Source organism: Rhinopithecus bieti, unplaced genomic scaffold, assembly GCF_001698545.2.
Source record: "Rhinopithecus bieti isolate Rb0 unplaced genomic scaffold, ASM169854v2 scaffold_13400, whole genome shotgun sequence".
NCBI lineage: Eukaryota > Metazoa > Chordata > Mammalia > Primates > Cercopithecidae > Rhinopithecus > Rhinopithecus bieti.
This window is the reverse complement of record NW_016807991.1, coordinates 3,724,636-3,732,604: the sequence shown is the minus strand read 5'-3', so window position 1 is coordinate 3,732,604 and position 7,969 is coordinate 3,724,636. Positions and strand designations below refer to the sequence as shown.

The window sequence follows — 7,969 nt, the reverse complement described above, 5'->3', positions numbered from 1 at the left end:
TAGAAACAAGGTCTTGCTATGTTGCCCAGACTGGTCTAGAACTCTGGGGCTCAAGCAAATCCTCCTACCTCAGCTTCCCAAAGTGCTAGAATTACAGATGTGAGCCACTGAGTCAAGCCTAGAACTTACATTTTTCTTTTTTTAAAAAATATATATATAGAGAGAGAGATGGGGTCTCACTATGTTAACCAGCTTGTCTTGAAGCAATTTTCCCATCTCGGCCTCCCAGAGTGCTGGGATTACAGGTGTGAGCCACCATGGCCAGCCTTAGAACTGTGTATTTTTAAAAATAAAACAGGCTGCCCTGTGAAGCAATGAGCTCCCCACCACTAGAGGGAACCAAGCAGAGGCTGAGAAGTTATGGAGATAATTAATACATGAGGTAGAGGTTAGAAAGACAGTTCAAACCCTGAGAGAATGTGAAACCAAGAAATCCAAATTTCTCCATATGCAGAAATGCTCAACTCTGCATATAAGAGACATTCAGGGCCGGGCGCGGTGGCTCAAGCCTGTAATCCCAGCACTTTGGGAGGCCGAGAGGGGCGGATCACGAGGTCAGGAGATCGAGACTATCCTGACTAACACGGTGAAACCCCGTCTCTACTAAAAAATACAAAAAACTAGCCGGGCGAGGTGGCGGGCGCCTGTAGTCCCAGCTACTAGGGAGGCTGAGGCAGGAGAATGGCGTAAACCCGGCAGGCGGAGCTTACAGTGAGCTGAGATCACGCCACTGCACTACAGCCCGGCCGACAGAGCGAGACTCCGTCTCAAAAAAAAAAAAAGACATTCAGACCAGGTACGGTGGCTCANAACAAATATTTATTGAGCAATTCTCTATCTCAAGCCCTATGCCAGGCTTTAGAAATACACATGTGAACAGGAGAGACAAGGACCCTACTTCAATCATCCAACATTCTGGAACGCTCTCTTTTACTCGTGCTTGTAACTAACCATGCATCAGTGCAGCTCACCATGTGTATTAAGATGTTTGTTATTTCTCCAGGATATTCGATCAACAGTTTTATGTTTGATACATCATAATAGTTGCTGACCCAACAGTAGAAATTCTACAGAAGATGACTTTTGACATCTGGAAAATAAAATGTACAAATGTAATTTTTAAATAAAAATGTTTTTCCTCTCGTCATTCCCTTTGGTCAACATATATTTAACAAAACTCATTGTTTTTGCACCACTCACTGTTCAAAATCTATTTGTTATTATTTATTTTTCTTACGATGTTTTCTCCAGTTTCTTGTCACCACTAACTCATCTTTTCCTTCTCATATATCTTCTAACACTAAGATATTTGAACTTTAGAAACCCTGGTAGATTTCATAAACATCTACAAATAAATCATTTAGCAAATGAAACATGAGACAACTCATCACCAATCAGCAATCAATATATGCTATGTTACATACACCAAACTAAAGAGACAATTGATGGAATCACAGAAGCTCTTAGATATGATGTACATCAACCAAACACAGGCTTTGGGCAAGCTCATCTTCAGAATCCCTGTTAGTCTTTCAGCTGCTTCATAAGTATTTCAGATAAAGGGGTACTCACTACCCCAGGATAACCTGGTCCACTTCCAAGTTTCTTTCTGTTCTTTTTTAAAAAATATATAGAGCCTACGTTTTTTCTCTCTATAACTAAACCATTGGTTCCAGCTGTTTTCTAAAACAAACCCTAAGGATTTGTTGCCCTCCATTCCGTGACTACCTTTCAGAGATCATCTTGCCACGTAATAAAATCTTGCTTTAGAACTTTCTCTTTTCAAAGTTGATCATACTTAGGTATTTCTTGTAAGACATGCTTCTAAATCTTTCCCATAAAAATCTGCAAATAAGATAACATGGCCGCCTATATTTCTAAGAAAATTAATAAAATTAAAATCATTATTATGTGCAACAATGTCATTTTCTGTTGCTACCGCAACTAAACACGCTTTGGGGAAGTGATTTATTCCCCATAACATAAAGGTAATTAGAATTTACTTCCTATGAAAAACACAAAAACTGCTACCCAACATCTGCCCATCCCACAAGGTATTCCCACTGTGTACAGTCCCACCACTAGACACTCTCTTGGATTAAGCATTGAAGACTTTTTAAGTTGCATGTATTATCTGCGAGAGCTTACACTTTGAGCAGTGATATCAGTTTATTGGATATATCGAATAAACCTCTATAAAGGCTTTGGGAAATTAAGAAACAAAATGACAGGCAAAGGGTAAAACTAGCAGTTCCTGATGTTACCAAAGCACAGAGTAGACGTTAGGGTGATTTGGCAGGCCAATGTGCAGCTCGAGGTGAGCTATCAGAATTTTGAACAGTAGGAAAGAAAAGAACACAGGCTAAGAGTACTCCATAAACGAGGAAAGAAACAGCCCCAAAAGGTCACAATGAATCTTCTAACCTGCACTTGACAAATCTGTGGCTTTACTTCAAGGGCCCAGGGAAAGGAGAGCTCTTAGTCCAGCTGTCCTAGTGACCACATTGCTGCAGTATCTCCTAGCCACTTTTATATAATAGATTTACAGCACAAGACCACCTTGTGAAGCCCATGGACAGCAATGCTCTGCCCAGAAACTCTCAGTAGGATATTTATCTACAGAGAAGCATAGATAGATGTACAAAACAGATCGAGTTAGAATGTCTGTAAAAATAGCATTTGAAAACAGTTGAGAATAAAGGCAGTGGTGTCAGTCTCTGTGATGTGTTGGTGACTATTCAGAGGCATAAGAGAAGAGAAGAGGAGTAAGCACTTCATTTTCTAATAGCTCTAGTATCCAACATGTAAAGAATCCTGGGGAGAGGTTGTCCAGCTCTGTCCACTGCCCAGTATATGTTGGCAAGAGGGAAGGAGGAGGGTTAGAATGAGAAATACCAATTGATACTTCACAGTTCTGCCTGCTGGAGGAGGTCAGGTCTTGAAGTCACAATGGAAAGGAGAGATGTTTCAGTGCCCAAAGCAAGGGCTGGAAAGCAGGCATTCTTCTTGGGGTTCAGTTCAACTCGGAGTAGGTACTGAAGTTTAGTTCAGTGTCTACAGCCTGCTCAACGCCATGCTGAGGTGGACATAGTCTCCACTTTCATAGACAAAGTCTGATAAGAAAGACAGATTTTACTGCAATGAGCTGTCATCTCACCCCAGTTAAAATGACTTTTATCCAAAAGACAGGCAATAACAAATGCTAGTGAGGATGTGGAGAAAAGGGAACCCTTGCATATTGTTGAGTAAATTATTAGGTTGATGCAAATGTAATTGCAATTTTTGCCATTACTTTTAATGGCAAAAACCTCCTCCTTCCTTCTTGCCAATATATACTAATCAGTGGATAGGACTGGACAACCTCTCCCTAGAATTCCTTAAATGTTGGGTACTAGAACTATTAGAAAATGAAACGCTTACTCCTCTCCTCTTCCTTATGCCTCTGAATGGTCACCAACACATCGCAGAGGCTGGCACATTACTTTTAATGGCAAAAACTGCAATTACTTTTGTACCAACCTAATAGTACAATCACTGTGGAGAAGTGTGGAGGTTTCCCAAAAAACTGAAAATAGATTGTACGGTAATATGATCCAGCAATCTCACTGCTAGGTATATACCAAGAAAAAAGGAAATCAGTATACTGAAGAGATATCAGCACTTCCAAGGTTATTGCAGCACTGTTCACAAGAGCAAAGATTTAGAAGCAACCAAAGTGTTCATCAACAGATAAATAAAGAAAATGTGGTAAACATAATACAAACAATGAAGTACTATTCCGCCATAAAACAAAATGAGATCCTATCATTTCCAACAATGGGGATGGAACTGGAGGTCATTATGTTAAGCGAAACAAGCCAGGCACACAAAGACAAACTTTGCATGTTCTCACTTGTTTGTGGGAGCTAAAAATTAAAACAGTTGAACTCACGGAGACAGAGAGTAGAATAACTACTAGAGACTGGGAAGGGTCGTTGGTGACAGAAGGAGGGGTAAGGAAGAATGGCTAATTGGTATAAAAATATAGTTAGATAAAATAAAAAAGATCTAGTATTTGATAGCACAACAGGGCGACTACAGTCAATTTATTGTAATTTAAAAAGAGAGTTTAGGCCGGGCGCGGTGACTTAAGCCTGTAATCCCAGCACTTTGGGAGGCCGAGACGGGCGGATCACGAGGTCAGGAGATCGAGACCATCCTGGCTAACATGGTGAAACCCCATCTCTACTAAAAACTACAAAAAACTAGCCGGGCGAGGTGGCGGGCGCCTGTAGTCCCAGCTACTAGGGAGGCTGAGGCAGGAGAATGGCGGGAACCCGGGAGGTGGAGCTTGCAGTGAGCCGAGATTGCGCCACTGCACTCCAGCCTGGGAGACAGAGCGAGACTCCATCTCAAAAAAAAAAAAAAAAGAAATATTGACACATATTTACCAACCGGTGCCAAGCCCGACCCAGAAGCTTCTCACTTGAACACCAGGAACGGACTTAAAGGCTTTGTGGCATTCAGGCTTGGACGGCTATATAAGAGTTCAACTTGATTCATCAGATTAAGCTAAATACATAAAGCCCTGGGTGTAGGTAGTATTTACATTAGGACTCCTCCCTCTCCTGTAGAAACTGTTTCTCAAGCCCAACTTAGGGAGAGAGCAGCAGGGATGAACTGGATGATCACAACCTTCAATTCTCATGAGTTTCTACAGGAGTTAAAGTTTCCAAAAGGCTGGTTCTCAGCACTAGCAGCTGGCACTCCCTAGCAACTTCTCAAAAGAGAAACGTCACGGGGTTTCTGTTCTCTTCCATTTCACTGTCCAGGCCTAGCTTTCCCAGTCTCATGTGATGTCAAGTCACCACAAACAAGGGGTGTGGTGGTCTGGGGGTTCAAGGGCAGTTAACTCTCAATTATTTGGGGGCTGATGATGAAGAGGATGGTTTGTACTTCACCTCCCTGGTCAATGCACTACTCCACAGTATCCACCAGTTTTCCTGTTTGCCGTTTTGACAAAAAGAACCAGTGAGCAAGGAAGTTAGAGCTAACATAGCAGCTAAGACTTGCAATGTTTTGAGGATTTTATCTGAACGTGCTGTCTCCTGTTCTAGGGTTAACCATAGTCTACATTTTAATGTGCTCTGATCTTTACAGTGATTTGCAAACTTTTTGATTCCTGACTCTTTTTTTTTTTTTTCTTTTGGAGACAGAGTCTTGCTCTGTTGCCCAGGCTGGAGTGAGTGCAGTGGCATGATCACAGCTCACTGCAGCCTCGACCTTTTGGACTCAAGCGATCCTCTGGCCTCCACCTCCCAAGGAGCTGGGAACACAGGTATGTGCCACCATGCCCAGCTAATTTTTTGGTTTTCTTGTCACTGTGTTGCCCAGGTTGATCTCAAACTCCTGGGCTCAAGCAATCCTCCCACATCAGCCTCCCAAAGTGCTGGGATTACAGGCATTATTTTGACTCTTTTGAACCTTACTAATGCCATTGCTTTAAATTTTTTTATTTATTTGTATTATTTTAGTTCTGCTTCAGGATCTAACATTTTTTTAACCACCTCTTTAGAATACCAAGATCAGCTCTTCTTTTGCCAAAAGTACTATAAAGAGATACCACAGTGCCATTTCTTCTCTCCTCAATGGCTCTCAATCTTTTTCTGCCTCCACGCTGTTCCTGTATGCAATGCGTTCCTGTGAATAACATCTCTAATGACACTATAATGGTTCCCAAAAAACAAGGAAGAGGCACACCTTCCTCCTACTCTGCCTGTCGCTGCCCTGAGAATCACTGAAATAATTTATGCCCCCAATATAGACAGAGACAACAATAAATATTAATACAAGTAGTCCGCCAGAGAACTACCTGCTGGCTTCTTAAAATTAATGAATGCAAACCAGGCATGAAGACCCTAGTAATTGCCAGGAAGCATAGGAGGATCCGACTTTTAATGCCCATCACTTTTAATGCCCAGAGCCACCCTGCAAGAGGCTCAGGGGAGTCAGGGAACTAGATTTCCTCAGGTCACACCTAGGAAACAACTGGCTCTAGCGGATAAAGAACTCAACACCCCGGACTTTCGGATTCTAGTTTGGCTCTAGGTGACCCTAGCCTTGCCTCTCTGAACAATCTCCACATCTGCAAAATGAAAATGTTAAAACTGCCCCCTCCCTGCTTCCATCTTCCAAGGTTACCTGCGGAATAACAACTATGTCACTAAAGCTGAGCATCTTGGATAAATCATGAGAAAACGATCCTTCTCTCCAATGCATACACCCATACACCAGAAGGAAAACAGATTCCATAACGAGCTCCCTCCTTTTTTCCCTCAAGAGCCACCGAAAAACTCAGGAGAGAGGGTGGGATGTAGCAGCACGTGACCAAGGCAATGCCAAAGTGCAGCCCGCAGTGACACACCAATGGAAGAGCAGGGCTTTGCTTGCATCTGGCGCTGGGCCGCGGGCAGGGGCCGCATCGTGGCATGCTAGGAACCGGGAGACCTGGGCTCCCGGGGTGTGCGGCACAGGAACCAGGGCATTGCACAGGAATCACTTTATCCGCTGCCATGGATGGTGAGCCTATGGTTGCTTCTGAGGAGGCTGAAAACGCTTCTGGAAAGGCGGAAGGAAAAGAAAGTACGCTCCAAACTGCAGGATCAGGGAGGGCTGCCAGGAACCCCTCGGCCGGCTCCATCCAGCTGGGGACGGCCGCGCGAGGACCCCGGGCGGCTGCGGAGAGCGCGCGCAGGCGGCACAACGGTCTTTATTTGGGTCGGGGTATGAGGACTTCCAGGGGCCTCGAAATAAATACTCAGGGCGTCGGCGCTGGGAGCCTTCTGGGCCAGGGCCCGGGCACGACAGACCTGGGGCAGGGATTCTTTGTTGGCGAGAGGCTTTATTTCTGGCGAGAGACCCCACAATGGACCAATCCAGGGCCGAGAGCAAGAGTCTGAAGACTCGGGGGAAGGCAATGGTCAAGAGCTGGAGACCAGAGCCAGTCCCTGGACTCCCCCTCAGGAGGCATCCCCTGAGGCCGTTCTCTGGGTGCAGACCCCAGACTCCCCTTTCCTTGACCAAGAATCCAAAGGACGCGCAAGGCCGAGCCCCACGCCCCCTTGTTCCCCACTTTCGGGCCACGGGCCTTCTCGTACTTACCGGGGCCACGGGGCCGGTCTTGCTCGCCCGCGTCCTCTCCCCTCCCAGCCCCCTCCTCACTTCACGTCCCCTCCTCCAGGGGCCGCAGCCATGTCTGTTACTGGCAACTCTAAGGGGGCTCGCCTCCGTTCCGGACAACAGAGGCGCCTGGCAGAGAGCTAAAGTTCAGGCCACCGATTGGTCAGAATTTGAGAACGAGGGTAAATTGTGGCTTCTTATTGGCTACGCGGCGTGCCAGGCTGTAGCTGCAACCGCCCCTCTGAGAGCCTGGCGGAATTAGGTGCCGAGTGATGCGACCGGGAGAGTGAAAAGCAACTGTCCTTTCCTGGGCGTAATGCTCAGGCACTTTCTAGTCCAGAAGCCCTGACCAGAGGGCACGGCTTTAGCTTCGATTCGTTTTCCTATGGAATTATTCTAAAAAGATAGGCGGCACGCCCCCCCCGACCGCCTTTTTCCCTTTTTTTTTTTTTTTTTTTTTTTTTTTTTTTTTTTTTTTTTTAATAAGCCCTTTGAGAGCTCCCCGCCTCTATTAACATTCTTTTCTAAGTCCCTCCTTGTTGCTCGGGACAAATGCCTGGAGGCTCCCTGCTCCGAGAGGCTGGAGGAGCTCACCTCAGGACGAATATTGCGTACCACACCGGAAGCTAATGAAATCTAAGGAATACTGCAATTCTCCTGCCCACCTTCCAGCTCGGCTGAATTAGGGAAAAACAGTTAATTTTTTTTTGCTAGGTATTAGAGCAATCCTCCTGAGTAGACCCTCCTTGGGAAACAAAGCAAGCTGGTGTCAGTATTTACTCTCGTTCCCAGAGATCTAAGTCTGAAGGCT

At 45.1% G+C, this 7,969-nt stretch overlaps 1 protein-coding gene across 8 annotated transcripts in view; it reads right to left on the bottom strand.

Annotated features, from left to right (window-relative positions):
* Nucleotides 1-7,429, bottom strand: part of TMEM94 (transmembrane protein 94) — a 46,369-nt gene extending 38,940 nt beyond the window's left edge. For 3 of the 8 annotated variants that reach the window (XM_017884649.1, XM_017884650.1, XM_017884651.1), the window contains exon 1: nt 7,141-7,309. The gene's annotated coding sequence lies outside the window, so the exon portion shown is untranslated. Of the gene's footprint in view, nt 1-7,140 lie in introns of all 8 variants that reach the window. The other 5 variants (XM_017884653.1, XM_017884652.1, XM_017884656.1 and 2 more) reach the window with 3 other exon arrangements.
* Nucleotides 7,430-7,969: the final 540 nt, after the last annotated feature.